Consider the following 22,014-nt stretch of genomic DNA (forward strand, 5'->3'; position numbering starts at 1 on the left):
CAATCATGCTGGGTCATGAAACTAATTGTGCTTTGTGAGGGTGAAAATTCTCCGTTTCCGAGCGGGGGACACTGCTGCATGACGGATGAACGTTAGAAATGTGGTAAGCTGTGCTCTTTCATCTCTGTCACTGGATATTTATTCTGACTCGGCTTCTAAATTATTCATTTTCTTTAAGCAATCAATATTAATAATCTGATTTGCTCCCTGGCATTTTTAGTCACACTTCTGTTTAACTGACTGTAAATAAAGGTCACTTGGAGGCTTCCTGCTGCTGTTCGGAAGGTCCTTGCCTAATTAATTCCCAACACTTTTTTCTCTATGACTGTGATTAGCAGTTGCAATCAAGTTAGGCAATTAGCTGCCTCCTTGCACTGTGATTTGCTCAGTGCAGCCCCCAAGATGAAGCTCCATTTGGTCATTCCGTCATTACTCTCAAAAGAAACCTGAGTAGGGAGGATTTATTTTTCACTTCAAGGTTTACAAATTTGCAGATAATTATACAGGAGATTATCAAGCCCATCTGCCAGCTGCTTTAGTAATCTCCTTGGTTAGGGTCCTCAAATCCTGAGTACCTTGGGAGCAGCATAACTGGCTGATACTCTGCAACCGGAAAGGTTGGGGTTCCAATCCAGGCTCCCTCACCGATGAGTTCTTCGATCTTGAGTAAGTTATTTACTCTCTTGGTCAGTGAAGGGTAGTACTTCCTCAGGGTTTGTAGTGAGGATTCAAGAACACTAAATTCATGAATGGATGCTACAGATGTCTATTAAGAAATGGAAGAGTTCTAGGTGAACAGTTTTGAATAAAGTAAATATGTGGTAGGCAAAAAGAATGGATATATAAACAAACAAGCAAATCCATAAATGTTCACAAGTCAAAGAACAGGATGCTACGAGAGAGAGGCTTTCACTTTAGATTAGGTGGTCCAAGAGAGCCTTCCCATGAAGGATATTACATTTCATGTGTTCCAGGAGCCGAAAGTGAGCTTGGATGTCAATAGTACAGCTTGGTGAGTAGAAGGCATTGTAGGAGATGAAGTTGGCCAGTTTGCTCATGTGGTGAACAGGATAGCAGTGTGGTTAAGTGACTGGGTTCAACTCCCAAATGTGCTACTTATTAAATACATGACACTGATCAAACCACTTAACCTCTTTATGCCTTTTTTTCTACCTCATTGGATTGTTGAAGGCATTAAATGTGATAATTACACATAAAGCGTTCAAACAAATGCTTGAAAATAGTAAGTACCCACTAATGTTGAATATTATCACTGGATGCTGATAATGAGTCTGGATTTTATTAAGTATGGTAAGAAGGCTCAGCGGTGTTTGAAAATACTTTTAAAAGTCAGGAAGACTGGGGCAACTGGGTGGCTCAGTGGTTGATCATCTGCCTTTGGCTTAGGGCATGATGCCAGGGTCCTGGGATGGAGTCCTGCATCAGGCTCCTCACAGGGAGCCTGCTTCTCCCTCTGCCTATTTCTCTGCCTCTCTCTATATATCTCTCATGAATAAATAAATTAAAAAATCTTTAAAAAATTATAAAAGTCAGGAAGACTACAGTGTGAACACAGGATTGTAAGGGAAAAAAGTAAAAACAAGGATTCTGATTGAAACGCTACTACAGAAGTTTAAATTCTTGATCAAAGTCAACAAAAGTGGATATGATTTGAAAAGAGAGAAAGCAAAGTCTCCAATATACAGTAGAGTAGAAGCTCAATAAATATTACTTATCATGACTCTGATCACTTACTAGTCCAATGATTGCCCTTTTATGTACCTGCACCAGGTGATGATGGGTACTTCCTTAACACATAAGTATAATCACTCATCTAAATTATTAGGTTTAGATGAATTAGTTTTCAGTGATCTTCATAGTGTCAAATATAGAACAGCAAATGGGTTGTATAGTATTCATTTTGAACAGCTTTTTTTTCCTTTTTTTTAAAGATTTATTTATTTATTTATGATAGACATAGAGAGAAAGAGAGAGAGAGAGAGAGAGAGAGAGGCAGAGACACAGGAGGAGGGAGAAGCAGGCTCCATCCCGGGACTCCAGGATCGCGCCCTGGGCCAAAGGCAGGCGCCAAACCGCTGAGCCACCCAGGGATCCCTGAACAGCTTTCTAAAACTATGCTGGGAGGTAGCCTAAGAGGAATATCTTATGTGTTATACCAGCTTCTGGCTGGCAATGAGGCAGATCAACACTAGCAGAGCTGGAAGTGGGTGAGAGTTGGGGAGGTGTCAGGGCTGGACCCATCAAGCATGAGGTCTCAAGCAGTGAGGGATAGTGATCCAGGTCACGAATGGGGCAGGACGCATGATGGTTGGGGCAGGTAAGGCCCAGAAACTAGGAGGATAGCAAGATGAGGAGTAACCAAGTCAAAGCAGTTAAGAGGGAGGACTCATTAATTAATTTATGCATCCACTCAACAATTATATATCAAATGCTTGCTATATATTTACTTTTGTAGGAGCTGGGGCTTCAAAAAAGAGACAAAAATCTGTGGTCTCTTTCAGCTTACATTCCAGAATGGGAAAGTAGATTAATGGATGATAAATCAGTAAAGAACTATATTAGAAGATAAGGAAAATACAGAAAAATAAAGGAGGAATGCAGTACTCGTTGATAGCTTTTATATCACCTGGTGAAATAGAAGGTACTAGAAGGTTCTGAGCAGAGGAGTGAGGTGATTTGTCTTTTAAAAGGATCCTTCTCAGGATGCCTGGGTAGCTCAGCAGTGGAGCCTCTGCCTTCTGCTTAGAGAATTATCCCGGGTCCTGGGATTGAGTTCTACATCAGGCTCTCCACAGGGAACCTGCTTCTCCCTCTGCCTATGTCTCTACCTCTCTCAGTGTGTCTCTCATGAATGAATGAATGAATGATTGATGAATGAATGAATAAAATAAAAAAAATAAAAGGATCCCTCTGGCTCACAATAAAATGTATGGGGCACAGGAGATCAGTTAGGGGGCTACTGCAAAACTTCAGATGAGAGATGCTGGTGACTTGAACAGGAATGGCACAGTGCAGGAGCTGAGAGCAAGCTGGAGTCTGGATACAGTTTGCAGGTAAAGCCAATTGGATTTAGTTCTGAGCTAAATGTGATATGTGAGAGAAGGAAGCAAGTGCCCAGTAGTGTGCTACAGCCAGCTCATAGCAGCCTAGGAGAGGTGACTGTGCAATCATTTCTTCCCTCTGCCCAGTGGTCACAATGGTCACATTAAAGCCAGCTGCAATGACAGCATTTACAACATGGAACTCAAGAAAACTCAACAAATACAAATAGATAGCTACACACCTATGCACATTTATATATATGAACACATACTGCATTAATACACACACAAACATATTTATACACACATATACACACAAATACATTTTTTCCCTGAAGAGTTGATTGTGAAACATTTACCAGCACCACACTGGATGATATACAAATGACTCTGAAGGTTTTGGCCTGAGCAATTGGAAGCTGGAGTTGCTATCAACTGAGACGGGTGGACCATATTTATGTGAGGAATGTCTGGAGTTAAAATTTGGATGTCATAAGGGGATGGAGATCTGAATTTAGGAATCAGCAGCATATACATGGGATTTAAGGTCCTTGGCCTGGATGAGATGCCCTGAAGGAGGTGGCAACCCAGGGGGAAGCGCAAGCACTGGTCTCTGGAGCACATAGACATTAAGAGATAGCAGATGAGGAGAGGCTCGTAAAAGACAATGAGATGTGGGTGACTATGAGGGATACATGGTTTCAAAGTGTGCGAATCTGATTATTCAGAACAAAATCATACTTCATGTCATCATCTTTTACAATCCCTGCTGGGCCTGAGCAGGAACGTATACCTTGGGGGTTGAGGGTGGTTTTGAAGGAATGGTCTTGGTCGACAGAAAGCACGGGAAACAATCATACCCTGATAGAGATACATACATCCACAGGTTGGCCCCAGTAGTAAAAGGAGCAACTGTAAGAAGTGAGAGTTTCTGGAAAGCACTTACTTCTTTTAGGAGGGTTTGCAAATTATCAGAAGCAATTTCAAGACAAAGCAAATTCTTTTTGGTGAAATATTCTCTCCAAAGTGTTTCAATGGGCATGCCCAAGGAAACTACACTTTTCTAAGGAAATCCTATCATTAAGCAGCTGAAGGAGGAGCCCATTTTTACCACTGGCTTCCTCTCTTCCTGACAGCTGCAAGCCAAAGCAAGTGTGCCTCTGCCTGAGCAGATTTCCTTTTGCCTTTCTGTTCTGTTGAGCTTGTTCATTTAATCTCACAGGGGATCTGACAGCTTTCTCCAGCTCCTAAAGCATTTCTTTAGCACTCATTGAAAAGCACACGGAGAGAGAAGAACGATGGTGATGGCGGCTCACATGCAGAGACCTGCTATGGGCTACGTGAGCAAAGTCTGCCTGTTTCCCAAGTGTCTAATGCTCAGAATTAGGACTAGAAGTAACAATCCCAGCACTCTGTCTTTATGACAGCTCAACTAATGAATGCAAATGTTCAGCATAACCCATTTACTGGACAGTGGATGATTCATATCATTGGGATGTGTTATAGAAAATGTCAAGTGCTTTTAATTTATGGACTGCATCTACAGTTCATGTGGCTATATTCGCTTCTTCTTGACACACTGAACAGGTGATAGGTATCTTCCGTAGTATATTCTTTGCAGATGGGAAAGACAACTTGACAATCTACACAATTTTGCCATCAGATAAGCTCATTTTTGTGCTCACTAGATAATCAAAAGATTCTGTTCACCCAAATGGACATTTTCTCTAGTGGCAATGCAAGGCGGAAGACTTGATAGAGAAGTTACTTCCACAGAGGACTCTGCAACTTAGAGAATTCATCACCACTTCCTCACAAAGGCTGTCTGCAGAACTCATCCCCAAGGGGCTCCTCCTCTTCTGTCCTAATAGTCCCAGTCACTGACTGCTCAAATCTGGCCCCTCCTGCCTCTCCTGCTAGCAGGGATATGCCAAGGACTCGCTCCTCCCTCTGTATTCGTGAAACCCAAAGCAATCCTGATGACCACAGGGCAATAAAAGGCTAACTGAGATTCTGGATTGTGGGACTAACAGAAGTTCATTGTCCTATAGAATTTTCTATGAGGAAAAAAATGCTCCATTTGCACTGCCTAACACGATAGCCACTAGGAACATGTGGCTATTGGGCAATTGAAATGTGCATAGTCAATGTGGGGATGTGAATTTTTTCTTTTATTTCATTATAATTAATTTAAAATTTTAATCACCACCTGTTCCTTGTGGTTAGCCTACTGGGCAACCAAATAGATGCAAAGTCTCCCAGGCTTCTGTCCTGAGTCTGAAAAGTCAGTTTCAGTACTTAATGGAAAATTTCAGGACTGAGGTATTCCCTAAAAAGCCCCTCAGACAAGGCTGGTTTGAGAGAGAAATTTGTGGTCCTAGCAGCTGGGCCCTAAGGACTTTGTGCTCACTCCATCTCCAAGGTGTCAGACCATTTATGTATCATAGTTGTCTCAATATTAGGTACTTAGGACTTGAGGTTACATGACTCCAGGGATCTTCATTCTTGTCTTCTTTTAGGCCAGTCCACCTCCTGGGGCACAATTCTGTAAAATGTGAATGAATGATGCCCTCTGGAATCATGCAACCTTGGTGTTACGCAAAACATCTGACAAAATTTTCTAGACTCAAGAGAAAGTAATCTCCTGCTTTTTTGGGAGTCTCCTGTTGTCTCATGTAGTCATCAGTGAGGGAAGGGGAAACAGTGCCAGAGGGAGAGTAAGGGTGGGGGATCTGACCTGGATTTTGGATGTCCCTTTCTAGGCACCTTCTATGTATACTCCCTGTCTCTCAAGAGAAGACAGAAAAGCCAAGTGTAACCACCATGTGACTCAGATCTTTTAAACCAGCTCCTCTCCTTGCTGAGATAGCCTTGGTCCATGAGCTTACAGAAAAGTACATGCCTGGTTCCCTAGTTCCACCTTTTCCATTTATGATGTAACTCAGGTTCTCTGGACTTCAAGTTGACAGAACCAAATAAAATCATAGATATACAATATCATTAAGTATGTTATTAAGAGCAGAAAAAAAGCCTTCTAGGGTCATAGGCTGTCTTACTCTGTTTAGGAGCTGAAGTTTGCTTTGGTATGTCCATGATATAAGATTTAGGGCAGGATAGAGAGAATGAAATAAAGCCACGGTGAACTATCCTGCCCCTACTCTCTCCATGCTTTTGGCCTAGAGACCAGCACTGATTTATCAGATGGCTTTTATATCTCCTTTCACTACAGTTTTCACGGGGACCCTTTTACCTCCTTTGCCTTCTTCTGTCAACCTCTTCAAAATCTTTTCCTGCAGCTGTTCCACCTGGTCCCTCAACTACTTCAACTACTTTGACTCAGATGACATGGAAGTGGTTGAGGATGAGGACTCATTTGGTGACATTGGCTACTTAGGCTTGAATGTGCTCAGTAGAGGATGAATCCTTGGCACAGGGTACAGGATTCACCCGTGGAGTATGAGTTGTAGATATCCCTGAATGAGATCTGCTGCCCAGTCAATGCAGATCACAATGTCATATCCCCACTCTGATGATTAAACTTTTTGTATTAAGGATGAAGTCTGCACATTATCATCAAGCATGGCTGAACAGAAGTCACATAAGTCTCCTTCTTCAGGAAGGGCAATGCCATGCCTGAGGACATTCATGCAGATATTTTCCTTGTGCTCCAGAAGAAGTCCATGCATGCTTTTGCCAAGATGGCACCAATGTGCTCTATAGTGCCCTGATCATACCCAAGGAGATGGGGGTTTGAATCAGGGTTCGTGTGTGTCTATAGAGAAAAGAGGGATGATGCAGATTATGAGGACACTACTATTCCTTCCCACAACCTGATCCATTCTTTCTTCTTTCCATCCTTTTGCTTCTTTTCCCACTTACTCTACATCTAGCCTCTTCCTTACTGTTTGCCCTATTTTTTCCCCAGGCACTATGTGTCTTTACCATGAACATTTGCAATTTTGATGGCCAAGAGAGTCTTGTGCTCTGCAATGATATATCATCAAAGCAGGCCTAATGAAGATCCTCTATAGAGAGGCTTCCCATCATCAAGGTACCATCTCAGTGGGAAGAAATAATCATCTCATCCAGTTATTTCCCAGAAAGATTGATGCAACAGATCTCTAAGCAGTATCTACCTTGTTTCTAGGCTCTACCCTGTCTGGCCTAGTGTCCATCAAAGCAATGCCCCCACCCCCCCACCTCCAGCATATATTTAACCAAACCAATGCTTACCTTATTCTATGACTACTGGCCACTTATGCTATTATAAGTATAAAAAATTACTATTTGTGGGAGAGTGTTTCTGTCCATGATTCTCTTTAGGGCTGGGATATTATGGAATGAGATCACCAAGGATCAATTATCATGGCCCTAGATTTCAATGTAGTTGCCATCGAGTAGCCAGAGAACAAGTTGCATACTACTTGAAGATGTAGTCCAAGCCAGTAAATAGCATGTTCTCCTTCCCCTCCCGTCTTTGCTAAAATCTTTTTTCTGCTCCTTTTTTTTCTTAGGCTCCCCCTATCCAGAAAAAGGAAAAGGAGAGAAAAGGCTTTCTTTTGCCACAATTACCACCCTGGGTCCATAGTATCCAGCAGTCAGAAGGCCAAGGTACTGCACACATATCTATGCACAGTTACCACATGTATAGAGCTATCTATATCCTTTCTGGGACTGAGATAGCAGGGGAAGGACAGCTTGTGATCCCACTGAGCATAGGTCACTTTCATTTTGTGTTGGGAAGTTGTTAAGCCCACAGAAGCATACCTGAGAGCTCTTCAACTACGCACACACACATTCTGAGCTCTCTACTGCTCTAGAGCATATACAAGGGTGGATGATGGGCAAGTGATAAACTACCATGTATTTTTATTGAATCTGGGTTAAGAGGTGGGGAGTAAGACCCATCTCCTAGCTTCATTAGGAAGAAAAGGAGCTTTTGGGAGGGAGCGGCTATTCCTCACCATGAGATCCAGGAGTGTGGAGTTTCCTCCACCTTTCTGAACCGATGCCTGTTATCCCCAAACTTCTAGTTTCCCCTTCTATGATATGTAAAGCTACTTGGCTTCTTCCCCTTGCTAGAGTCTGAGTGGGGATTTCTGATCCTGTTATGTTTATGTAACCCCAGCTGCCTGCTAGAGCTCTACAGGAGGAGGGGAAAGACTGTTAAGCCAGGTTTGGGGATTAGGTCTTTTATGATTTTCTCATTTTGACAAACCCCTAAATACTTTTTAAATTAAGCTTTTGGTGGTCGGGGAGAAATAACAGTATTATGGGGAAAAAATGAAGTATTTAAGACATATGAGTGCTCGCTTCGGCAGCACATATACTAAAATTGGAACGATACAGAGAAGATTAGCATGGCCCCTGCGCAAGGATGACACGCAAATTCGTGAAGCGTTCCATATTTAAAAAAAAAAAAAAAAGACATATGACATGATCCAGTGCAAACAATTCCATGAAGCACATGACTAGGAAGGAAAAGTCACAAAAACGTAATAGAGTAGGTAAAGTTCCATATTAATGTGGAATTAAATGAATTGTGCATTGTAGGTATCACTGTAACTTGTGCTGTTTGCATAAAATATTCAAATCAACACATTACAATGTTACATCTGGGCATAAAAAAACCATTCATACTGAATCAATCCACTGACACTGACTAGCTCTGACTAGATCTGACTTGATTGGTGATGTATTTATGTGTTAAACTGGAAGCAAGTCTGACATGCACATTGTAATGCAACAATGGCATCTTAAATGAAGCAAATGTTAAAGTGAAATGTCTTAAAACTGATAAAGGTGCATTTAATAGAAATGTAATTCAACATGCTTCAGTTTTTAAGTTTAAATGAAATAAAATTTATAATTCAATTCCTCAGTCACACCAGCCACATTTTAAGTGCTCAGGAACCTCATGCAGCTATTGGTTACCAAACTAAGCAGTACAAGTGGAGAAGAAAGCTTGAAGACTAGATTGCCTCATGTATCCCCTTCTCTGTGCGAGGGGGTGATGGTGGTCATGGTGGTGAGATGGGAGGGGAAAGATCCCCGAGTTACTCCTATGCTTTCATCCATGATTTCTGATAAGGAGGAGAAAAGAAAAAAACATGCTCTTTGGCCTATAAAGGAATGGATGAGCTGGTGTCTTATTCCTTGGATTTCTTTCCTTTTAGGCACTTTCTCATGACTGATACGTTTTGGGAGTATTCTTAATGAGAAGAGAGGAACTGTTAGTATCATTTGATAAGGCAACAAAAACTAGCTTATCAACAACTAATGGCTGCAAGTCTTAGCAGCTTACTTAAACTCTCTATTTCAGCTTGCTTATATGTTAAATACACTAAGCACTTGTCTTACCTATTTCCCAGAGCTGTGTAATAATGCTTTTAAACATTAAAGTTGCTCTAATTATTTTGGTAACTATAACGGTAACATTGCGCCATGACAGTTTTTATTTCATGGATATATATCTTACTAGAGACAAAATCCAATTCTTTTTTAAAAGACTTCAACTCAAAAAAAAAAAAAAAGACCAACTCATTGCATATTTTAAATAAAAAAATAGGGAAAATTAATATGAGATACTTGAGATAAAGTAAATTTTAATATCATATCAAATTTACTATAGGTCTTTCTTCTTTCTCTTTAAGAAATAATATGTTATTCAAAGAATACAAGTCCCACCAGTATAGCCTGCCATTTAAGAAAACAGACTCTGGAGACAGCTTTGCCACTGCTTTGATAGTGTGACCTTGGACAAGTTATTAAACTTCTTAGTTTCCTCAACTGAAAAATGAGCATAATAATACAGTCTAATTTATATGGTTATTATGACAATAAAATGCACATTGAATGTTTTTAAGGGCCCATATTAAGTTCTGTATAAATATTGGTTATCCTTATGAGTAGTACAGATGTTTATACAATTGTGTGTGGCCAAGATTTATATAAAAGGTAATAATGTGTTTTTCCCAGTCAACACATCTCTGTGATGCACCCATGTGAATATACTCAAACAGAGTGAATTAATTTGACTTATTTGTACTGTTCCAATGAATGTTGATATCATGGGTTATTCATTTTCTACTGACAGCTATTTTTACTGTTTCTATCTTTTTTGTTATTACACCCAGGTAATGCTTGTACATCTTTCCTGGCATACATGTTCATATTCTATTCATCTTTGTATCACAGGAATTAATGCCATTCCAGACACAGGCAGTCTTAATGAGTCACTGTTAGAGTGAACTGACTTTTCAGGTACTCAGATCTGGGCTCCCTAACATGATGGCAAGCTCCTTGAAGCAAGACTGATGGGCTCGAGGCAGATCCTTAGTAAGTTACCGTGGCCCCAGTAGAGTGAGGTGGTGCCTGTGGCTAGTACAGTATATCTCCTGCACATCAGAGGTGAACACAGTGCGGAAGAGGCTTATAGCTACTGTTCCAGGAGCATACAACACTGACAGTCCACTTCAGAGAGACAGCAAGAGGGGAGTTTTTAAAAGAGAACCTGGTAGTGAAACTCGTACTCATATGCTATTTATCCTGGCCTTCTTTCATGTAGATTTTGATTCTCCAACTCAAAGAAAGGGATATTACTCAAGCTTTTAGGACAGCTTGGAGTGGTCAAGCCTCAGCACTCAGAAGACAGAGGAAAGCAGGAAAGGAGGAACTCTCTGCAGTTGTCCAGTGACATCTGGCCACATCTCCACGGCTTTGCCTGATTCCACCTGCCTAAAATACCCTTTCTTCTCCCTCTCCAGCAAACCTCTAAATATCTACGATGTGATCTCATGAAAGAAGCCTCCCAGCCTGGGTTCAGGGTTCTTCACATGACACTGTACTTTTCATATTATGAGCTAAATATGAGACAGATTCTCCCCCTGGATTGATGGACTCACTCATATGGAGCCAATCATCCTACCAAGAATAACTAGAAGAGCTAGATGAAAACCAATCAAATGAAAGAAACCTGTTTGAAGAGACTCCCAAGACAGCAAGGACTTCAAGAGTAAAGGTCTTCATGAGAAGGAAAATTCATAAGGGGGAACATGACATTTTGCACTGCTTTTCCCTTTGGAACATTTGGAGCATTTGCCAATTTACCGTATTGGCAATAAAACCATACAGAAAAGTGAGTAGATTATAAGTAGAAAATTCAGGCAACTGATTACCCTAGAGGGGAGGCAGGTCATTTTGAGACAGGGCATACAGGTTTGATTTTGTTTGTTCTCTCTTTTTAAAAAAGAAACAGGCAGTATCCTATTTCTTAAACTAGATTGTGGTTACATAGCAAATAAGTTTGTTATTTTTCTTCAAATTTACGTGCACATACAGATACATATTTATATATGTGATATATATGTATATCACATTATTTTTCATGCACATTTATCGCGAAGAAGAAAAAGGAAAGAAACTCTAAACTAATAGCTCTTATCCACAGAGAACATATTCCAGCCCTCAGCATGATTTTGTATTTCAGCAGTTTCCTCAGAGTTGCTAGAAAACCTGTTCTTCTCATCCGTCGCTAGTAACTTCTGTTATTCCCAAATGATAATAAAAATCTCCAGGGCTAGAAGCTAAAAAGCTGGTATGCAGAAATAAGAGTATTAAAGAAAGCTGATGTGTGGCCTCATCCTAGGAGAGATTAAAAAAGAATACAAAGAAGGCAATGTTTAGGTTGGGGGGTAGAAGAAAGTGTGAGAAATCAATCTGTTTACAGACTCAGCCATATATAACAATTCTTATATCTGTATACCTTTGTACATATACACATATAATAATGTGTACATCTGTACTGGATTTGGGGAATGAAGGTCAGAAAGAATGCATAACACAAGGGTAAAACGAGATTAGGAAAAGGAATGGAGATAGTAGCTGAGTTCCTGAAGAGATACAGCTTATGAGTTTCTGACAGCAAAAAGAAGAGGATGGATGAGCAAGAACAGGTTGAGAATAAAATGTAAGAGATGGAAAGAACCAAGGAATCAGTCAAGTTAACATCACTTTAGGTGTGGAAGAACCACAGAGATTTCCATACCCCAGGTTCTATGGTGCTTCCAGATTTCCAAGCAGAGGTTTTCTCCTCATGCCCTGGCGTACAACATCCATAAAGAATGGCCTTGGAAGTAAAGTATTTCCATAAGGCAATTGCCTTATAAGTGAGCACACACCTTTGCAGCCTCTATGCTTCCTTAAACACAGTGCAACTTAATACATAATGCTTCAACTAAGAGAATGAGAAACTTCAAGTACAAACACATGGCAGCTTTCTGGAAATCAACTTGAGTACAACTGTCAAGAAGGAAGATTGCTTAATCTTAAACAAATGCCTGGAAAAAAGCATACTGTCTAATATTTCAGATATTTATCAGCAATCTCTAGGCAATTCAATTGACACAATAGGTATTATTCTCTGGGAAAATATTGTACTAGATCTCAGAAATATAAAAATCATGGGACCCGAATGACTTTTTTTCTTGAAAAAACTGGGGGGGGGGGGTCTTTGAAGTGAAAACATCCTGGATGATAATATAAGAAACAATATTAAAATTAATTTTATGCGAGACAGAAAAGCAATGAGACTTTCTGATCAGTAGTAAAAATACAAGTACCTACAGCATATATAAAGTATCTACATACATAATAAATAAATACATATAAGCACACATGTGTGTGCAAAGAGGTAGATTTGACATCTAATTTCTAAATAAAGATAGGTCCGCATCAGAAAATCATTCTCATTATATCTATCCCATCAAACCTTCCTGGCATTGCCTATCTGGAGGATTTTTATTACGCATTATCATATATGCATTCTCCTTTTTTCTTAGATACCTTAGGCATGGTCAAAGAACTAGTATTACCTACTACCTAATTCAGTAATTCCTCATTTTGTTAATGATTTCAAGAGGTATTATAAATTTCTTTAGCAATCAGAAACAAAATTAATTACACTTGCTTTAATTTCTAAAAGCATTTAAAATATTTGCTGTATAATTATTTAGGCCAAAAAATAAATAAATTGTGGCATTAAATTATGACAACAAAGAAAGCCTACTGCAATTCACTAAACCACCTCCCATACCCACCAAGCAACAATTCCAACAGCTATTTCCAAGATATATCCTGAATCCATGGGATCCATCCACTCCTCTTTATATAGATTGCCACAAGCCTAATCCACACCACATTTTCTCTAGTTGGAGCTGAGCAAAACCTGCTAATTCAACTTCTTGTTTTTCCTCCTGTTCCCTCCAAGAATACAAATTTGAATACTTAATATATTTCATAGACATTATTTATATTTTATAGTTTTTAAAATATCTTCACAGGGCAGCCCGGGTGGCTCAGCGGTTTAGCCATGCCTTCTGCCCAGGCTGTGATCCTGGAGACCCGGGATTGAGTCCCACGTTGGGCTCCCTGCATGAAGCCTGCTTCTCCCTCTGCCTGTGTCTCTGCCTCTGTGTGTGTGTGTGTGTGTGTGTGTGTGTGTGTCTCATGAATAAATAAATAAAATCTTTAAAAAATATATCTTCACATAGTATTGAGTGATTGCCATAAAGTATTAATCAGATCTTAATATGTCTCTGTTCAGAAATCTGGCTGTTACTCCCTGCATTTAAACAAAGGCCCATGGATGCCTGGGAAGTTCAGTGTTGAGCATCTGCCCTTGGCCCAGGGTGTGATCCCAAGTCCAGGGATCAAGTCGCACATTGAGCTCCCTGCAGGGAACCTGCTTCTCCCTCTGCCTGTGTCTCTGCCTCTCTCTGTGTGACTCTCATGAATAAATAAATAAAATATTAAAAAAATAAATAAATAAACTAAGGTCCAAACCCTATTCTCTGGCCTCTGAGACCTTCTATGATTTAACTCCTGTTTAGTTCCCCAAGCTCATGTTCCGCACCCTCTCTTTGCTTAAACTACTCTGACCGCACTTCTTTTCTGTTCTATTTTGCCAAGTTCTTTCCCACTTAAAGAGCTTTTCAACATGCCTGGAGAGACTTCTCATCTGCCTTCTCACACCTAATGATTTCTCTTCCTAAAAGTCTGGACTAAAACCTTATCATCTTCATGAGGTCTTTTCTTCATCCAACCTTCCCTCTCATGCTTCTTCTACTACCACTCTTCATTTCCTTTGTAATCTGTCACAACCTTGTTTTACTTTTAGTTTGTCTACTTGTTATTGCCATGAACACTGAAATGTAAATTCTATATTGGAGGCATTTTTTGTACCTTGTTCAACCTTGTATCACAAGTACTAGTTCAGTTTCTGCTATAAATATGCATTTAACAAATATTTGCTAAGTGAATGAATGAATAATTAAAATTAGTACATTTCTCTTTCTCCTCCATATGTTATGCCTATGCTTAAAGCTCTTCAATGGCATTCAGTTGAATTTATAATAAAATTTAATTCTTTACCATGGTAAAGTTCCTCTATAATTTACCCCTTAACCCTTTCCAAATTCATCTTTTATCATTCTCGTTTTATTCACAATGTTTCAACTACACTGGCCCTGCTCATTCTTAAACCATATATATATAATCTTCACCACAAATAATCCCCCAAAATAGTGGCTCAACAGTCACACTTATTACATCACAATCCCTTTTGATCAGAAATTTGAGGTGGTTTATCTAGATGTTCAGGCTTGAGATCTCTAATGGTATTGCAATTAAGATGCTCACTGGGATCTCAGTCACTTGAAGGCTTGCCTGGGGCTGGAAGATCCACTAACACAGCTATGGGCAGCAGACCTCTCAGGTCTTCACTGATTGGTAGTAGAAGGCCTATAGTCCTTGACACATGGCTTTCTTCCTTGGGTTTCTTGAGTAGTTTTATGCTATGTCAGCTGACTTCCCTCATAGCAAGTGAGGAAAAAGAACTAGGTAGATACTTCTATGGCTTTTACAATCTAGCCTCAGTAATCAGACTCTGTCATTTCCAAAATATCATCCTGATAATAAAAGCCTGTCCTTCTCAAAGTGGGAAAGATAGTACCAGGAGGCAGAAATAATTGGGGGTCATCTTGGAGGCTGCCTTGCAAAATCTGCCCTTTGTCCTACAATGATCCACATATTCTCTACATGCAAAGTATACTCATGGCACTACTTCCAAAGTCCCATTCCATTATAGTACCAACTCAAAATCCAGAACTCTGTCATCTAAATAGCGGTCCCAATGCAGATGAGGTTCCTCTGATGTAATTCCTTAAATATAGCTCTTCTAGAAAAGTGTCTTCTAATCTTGAAATCCATGAACTGTAGCAACGAGTTAACTATCCCTTTATATGTCCAACATACACTGGTGAGACAGTAGGATAACTTTTTTTTTTTTTTTTGGTATAACTATTTAAAAGGATGGTAAATTGGAGACACAAAGAAGTCACTGAAATCTAGCCAGATCAATTCTGGAAGTTCCTTTATTAGGTATCAGTCTTATTCCTGTTCAGGAATAACTCTGTATGACTCTTGATTCTGACCTCTGATCTCTTCGTTCCTTCCTGGAACTCATCTTTCCTTTCCCACAAAAGATAACCTATGTTTGCAGCTGCAAAACTTTCTTAACCTGCTTCCATCAATAGAATTTGGGGGGTTTTCTTTTCCTTTTATATATTGTCTCTATCCTTTCCAGTTCAAGCTGTTAGTGTTTCTACCAATATAATATGTTTTAAACCTCTGTGGTTTACTTGTGAGTCACGTTGGAGTTCAAACCTTTAGATAAAATCCACATCTAGAAACTTCTTTAAGATACACCTTTCTTTATGTTGGTCTTCCCTGGAGACTGCTGAGAGACAGAATCTTAGGTTTCTTAGAAACCCTACTGTTTGATTGAAGGTTCTCTGAGGTGCCATGTTAGCTCTTTGTTTGATCTTGACAAATGATCTTTACTGCCACACTCTGACTTTATCATTACACCACATTTTCCTAGCAAGGCCTCAGGTTTTATTTTTGCCTGGAAACCATTTCTTAATTTTAGCATTATTTGGCAACTGGAGAAGCTTAGGATTTTTTTTTTTTAAGATTTTATTTATGTATTCATGAGAGACACAGAGGGCGGGGGGGGGGGGTGGCAGGGACACAGGCAGAGGGAGAAGCAGGCTCCACGCAGGGAGCCCGATGTAGGACTCGATCCCAGGAGTCCAGGATCATGTCCTGGACTGAAGGCAGCGCTAAACCACTGAGTCACTGGGGCTGCCCAAAGCTTAGGATTTTTAAAACCGAAGTCCTGTCTCTTTTTGTTTAACAGCATTTCCTTTAGGTTATCCCTTACCTCTTTTGTTTTGCTGTAATCAAGAAAATATTCGGAAGTCTCTTTAGCTAGATCACTCGATTTATTAGCCACATTTTCTACTTTCCACATGACTGCAGAGAACAGTGTTGCTGAACTTTCTGTCAATATACACCAAGAATCCCTTTTCCCTCAATCCACTTTGAGCCCTCACTATCAGCTTTTTTAAAAGCCATCAGGCTTCTACCCAAAGTCTGTTCAAGGTACTTGTGTTTTTCACTTTCTTCTCTCAAAGCCCTTCCATCTTCTCACTGCCTGGTTCCAAAGGCTATTTAGATATTTGTTACAGCAGCAGGGCACCTCCATTACCAAACTCATTAGTTACATTAGTTGTCTATGGGTGTGTAACAAAGTATCCCAAACTTACTGGTTTAAAACAACAAACACTTATTATTCTCTCTCTCTCTCTCTCTCTCTCTCTCTCTCTTTTATGGTTCATGAATCTGGGAGCGACTTAGCTAAGTTCTGGCTTGAGGTCTCTCATGAAGTTGCTGTCAAGAAGTTGGTCTGGGCTGCCAATCATCTGGAAGCTTACCTGGTGGTAGGGGATTCATTTCCTCTACAGCTAATTCACATGACTGTTGGCAGAGGGCCTCTTTTACGACTGGCTCTTCACAGAATGCCTTTGTGCCTCACCACATCTTTCTACGCATGTTTATGTGAATGTCCTCACAACACGGCAACTGGCTTTCCAAGTATGAGTGTTGCAGGGGAGCAAGATTAAAGCCTTAATATTTTCTATGACCTTGATTCATAAGCCACACCCCATTATTTCTGAATTGTTGTGTTTCTTACACAAGTTAGCACTGTCCATTTGGGCAGGATACTATTCAAAGGCATTCAAAACAAAGGATTCATTGCAGGCTTATTAGCACAGGGATATTGCTTTTTTGCTCTTTCTTTTACCTTCTGCTTCTACCTGGGTCACTTTTTTCTTTTTTCAGATCTTTACAAGGGTAACACCTAATCCTTTAAGTATCTGATCAAGTGTTACCTCCTCAAACCATTCTTCCTTTCCTACTATATCTTGTTATTGCCCTATTCTTTCTTTTATATCATGCCATTTTCTTCACACATTTCATTATTTTAAATCACTATTCAAATATATTTGCTTATTTATTTAATTGTCATTGCTTTTGTTTTTGTTTTGTATTATCAGTGATTCTAGTAAGGCTGATACTTAAGATTTATCCAATAAATATTTGTTCAGTGAATAAACAAAGGTATTCCATAAGGGTTATAAATGACTTTCTTTTTAGAACGATCTATTTCAAGAAAGGATTTAAGTCAGTATTGAAAAGCTCTGGAATTATCCAATACAGAAACATATGTAATTAACAAGAAACAGGTTCTGAGCTGCTTGAGGGTGAAATGTATCACAGTGTTATATAGATCCTTTGCTTGAAGAACCCTCTCTGTTTTCAAAATGGAGTCACCTAAGAAGGGACTTTCTTTCTTTCTTTCTTTCTTTCTTTCTTTCTTTCTTTCTTTCTTTCTTTCTTTTGGCCAAACAGGATTTAAGACCATACCTGGAACACAGGACACATATTAGAGAACTAAGGTAGAGAATGTACAGATTCCAAACTAATATAGAACTGTAGGGGCAGCGTGACCTGGACATGGCAGAAAGCCAACATTTTTTAGAAAATACTAGAAGGCCACCTAAGAGAGTCTCATTGCTTAAGGTAAATGTTTAGCAATTGGAAATGCAAAGGAAATCAAAACACTACAAACTACTGCACAGCTGTGTGATAAAATCAAGGACCTAATGAAGAAGACCAATATAACTAAGCAATACAAGTGTGAGAGAAATTCAAAACTGTCTTCTTATTTTTTACTTACTCTGTATTGTGTCAGGTAATTTCATTAACCTAGAGGTGGAGTCATTATGTATCAGTCAGAATGTTTTGAATATGAGTCACAGAGTACTATTAAAACTAGATTAATCACAAACAGTTTTTTTTTTAAGCTGTTGTAATCTGGAAAGATACCATGGTAAATCCTCATTGTATAAAAAAAAAAAAAAAAAAGGAAACAAGAAAGAAACCCTCAAAAAATAGGGCCTTGGACTATACAACTTGAAACTTCAGGCCAAATGTCTGTTATTTCTATTTGCCTTTCTTCTCTGATTCTGCTTCTTTTAAAATATATTATTCCCTTTGTTTCTTCAAGTCCCTCTACCACTTCTTACAGTATTTTTTTCAAATTGCCTATAATTTAGATAATAGGCTAAATGATACACCCCAGTGTCAGTGATAACATTCAACCAACTAAATTTCATCTTGAAAATTTGCAACTGACACACAAAACTTCTTTCACTGTTGAGTCTTGGACTTGGAGGTCATGAGGCTCCAGAGAAGCCATTTTCAGATGAAACTGAGAATAAGGAGAAAATGTTCATATACAGTGTAAGAGATAATGAAAGAGGAATTCTGATTCTCCTAGTGATGGTGAATTGATTTGCAGCCCATCAATCTTTATAATAAAACAACTGCAAAAGCTGTAAAAAAATATAATAGTAATCTGTTTGAAATATTGTTAAGCTATCAAAATAGCCAGTGCTTAATGGGTCAATGTCTCTGGGAGAAGAGAGAGTCATTGTGGTAAGCCTGCCATTCCATACTGCTTTTGCCTCAATCCATTTGCTGATTCATAAACAGTGTTGCCTGACACACTAGTAAATCAAGCAGAAAAAGTTGACTAAAAAGATATGGAAGCTGAATATAGCTGTCTGGCATCTCATGGAACTGGGAAGTAAAATTTTAATGTTCAAGACTAGCAAGGCAGGGGATCCCTGGGTAGCTCAGCAGTTTAGCGCCTGCCTTCGGCCCAGGGCGTGATCCTGGAGTCCCGGGATCGAGTTCCACGTCAGGCTCCCTGCATGGAGCCTGCTTCTCCCTCTGCCTGTCTCTGTTCCTCTCTGTGTGTGTGTCTCTCATGAATAAATAAAATATTAAAAAAAAAAAAAAAGACTAGCAAGGCAGCCCATAGTTGAGGGGCCGGTATTCTGAAAAGTTGGGGAAGCTCAGAGAAGTAAACCTGACATTCTAAGTAGCTTTCCCTGGAATCATTTGTCATTTATAAATGCAACAGACTGAGAGTCTGGGGAACCAAGCAGAAAACAGTTGCTAACAGGCTGAAAACCTTACTTACCAGTAGTCTCACTGTGCTGAGAGATAAAAATTGGAGGGAAGAACCTATAAAAGTCAAAAGATCCTAGTAAACAGCACAGCCTTCAGTGGGGACATCCAAACAACTAGATAGATCAATCCTTTACTAAAGGCTAAAATGTAGTCCTAAACCAACTCAGGATAAGATTGGGTAAAGCTGACCCACTCTGTTCTAACATTCTGTAAGAAGCTAAAGAAATTCTTCTCTTGGAGGAAGGCCATATTTATTTCTAAAGTCTCTCAATTTTTCTTAAAAATTCTAGCCTTCAATCAAAATTTACAAGTAAGTCAAGAGACAGGACTAAGATAAAAGGCAGATAACAGAAGCACAGATTTTCTAGGCATTTGGGTTATCTCACATGGACTTTAAAATAACTGATGAGAGTTATTTGTGTATTTAACTATATTATGTAAATATATACTTATCTGATATATATTTATAACTGTGATAAGTTAAAGTCCAAAAACTAATTTTTAAAAAAATAGATGACAAGATGGAGACTTTCCTCTGAGAAAAGGAAACTATATCAAAATAATTAAGTGAAAAATTTGGATCTGAAAAATCCTATACTTAATAAACTCTTAATTTAATCCCGGATATGTACTACTATAATATAATTTTATAGTATAGCAACATCTTATTGTGCTTTTTTTTTTTTTTTTATTGTGCTTTTAATTTGGGTTTCTCTTGCTGTGAGAATGTGGAGCAAATAGAAAAGCCACACATTGTATACCTATTTGCAAATTTGTCTAGCAGGATCTACGAAAGCGGAATATGCACATTACCTATGATCAAGGAGTTCTACTCCAAAGTATATATCCAACAGAAATGGACAAATGTGTGTACTAGAGCCAAGTGAGGGCAGCCCGGTGGCTCAGCGGTTTAGTGCTGCCTTCAGGCCAGGGCATGATTCTGGAGACCCAGGATCGAGTCCTACGTTGGGCTCCCTCTGCCCATGGAGCCTGCTTCTCCCTCTGCCTGTGTCTCTGTTTCTCTCTCTCTCTCTCTCTCTCTCTCTCTGTGTCTCTTTCTCTCTGTGTCTCTCATGAATAAATAAATAAAATCTTTAAAAAAAAAAAGAAAGGAAGATTGTCTACAGGAGCACTTTTTTTTAAATAAAGAAGAATGAAAAATCAAATTTCTAACCACAGTAGAAAAGACAAAATGTGGCATACTTGCACAAAGCAATACTATGTAGCAATGAAAACAAATGAAACTGTAGGTAACACTGAGGATGGCTCCCACAAAGATAATGTTGGGTGACAGAGGCCAGGAATAAAAGACTACATATAATAGTTCCATTTTTAGGACATTCAGAATCAGACAGAACTAATTTATGATAGAAGTTCATCTTTGGAGAGGACAGCACTGTGGGTACTATCCTAATTACTAGTCTAGATGATAGTTTCACTGGTGAGTTCATTTTCTGAAAATTTATTGAACTGTACACTTATGACTTTTATGTCAATAAAATAATTTGGAGGGGAGTGAAAGAGAGAAGCAAAGATAGATCTCTGTGCAAGCCCAACATGAGATCCATAGCGCATCCTTGGCTCCTTCTGACTCTCCTGTTCATGCTTTGGTTTCTCTGAAGCCTAGCTGTTTTCTCTGCCTTGGTTTCTGTGAGATTCTTTTCCAATAATTTCCCTCTCCTCCATGCCATCTTTTTTTTTTTTTTTTTTGAGGTACTTAAACAAACCTTGAAAGTATTTCCTTAACAGGGAACTTTTTGAAGAAAAAATAGTAAAAAAAAAAAAAAAAAAAAAATTGCTAGAATTACTCACACACTACTGAAATATATATATATATATTTTATTCCATCTATTTAGTAATAAGCAGCTACAAACTCTTTGAGCATGATTCTGACCTATAATCCCTTAATTTGTAAGAAACTTTAATGAAAGCAAATATCAAAATGAAATTTTCATAGAGCAGTTTAATTGCTTTGCAAGAGCAGATGAAAGTATATTTAGTAAAAATGAATAAATAATCTGAGCTTTTTTTTTTTTTTTTATTCAGAGAATGTTTGAATTAATTCAAAATAAGCAAATGTTCTATTGCCCAACCTCTAGAAAGAACCTCTGGAAATTTATTTCTAAAATAAAATGATGCTGATTAGAAAAGAGATCAATTAGGTAGAGATTGAAGTGTCTAGACAAATGTGTTCATGATGCAAAGTGATTAGCAATGACCATGAATGGTCCATAGTTCCTAAGGATTTTGAGAATCAAATGATCAACTATGTTTGACTCTAATTGGTCCATATGTCTATCTGAAATAGTTTAATTCCAAAGAAGTTTTCAACTGATCATATTTATCTAAGGAGGCTTAACTTATATGTTTTCAATACAGGTGACTTTGTTGGAAACTCCCGTTAGATTTTTTGGATAAGATAGTTATACTAATGAAGTAACTCCAGCAAGAAACCAAGGTAAGTGGAAACATTGCTAACTTGAAATTCTTGAACATCAGGTCTTTTAC

At 38.8% G+C, this 22,014-nt stretch overlaps 1 long non-coding RNA gene and 1 other non-coding gene across 2 annotated transcripts; both read left to right on the plus strand.

Annotated features, from left to right (window-relative positions):
- Positions 1 to 12,446, plus strand: LOC111097924. The gene is made up of 3 exons (XR_005366353.1): positions 1 to 103; positions 7,577 to 7,673; positions 10,630 to 12,446. It is a non-coding gene; the product is annotated as an uncharacterized LOC111097924 (long non-coding RNA).
- On the plus strand, positions 8,368 to 8,474 carry LOC119874108. Its single transcript, XR_005367318.1, has one exon. It is a non-coding gene; the product is annotated as a U6 spliceosomal RNA (small nuclear RNA).
- Positions 12,447 to 22,014: the final 9,568 nt, after the last annotated feature.

The sequence above is a fragment of the Canis lupus genome, chromosome 11 (assembly GCF_011100685.1).
Source record: "Canis lupus familiaris isolate Mischka breed German Shepherd chromosome 11, alternate assembly UU_Cfam_GSD_1.0, whole genome shotgun sequence".
NCBI classification, from domain to species: domain Eukaryota; kingdom Metazoa; phylum Chordata; class Mammalia; order Carnivora; family Canidae; genus Canis; species Canis lupus.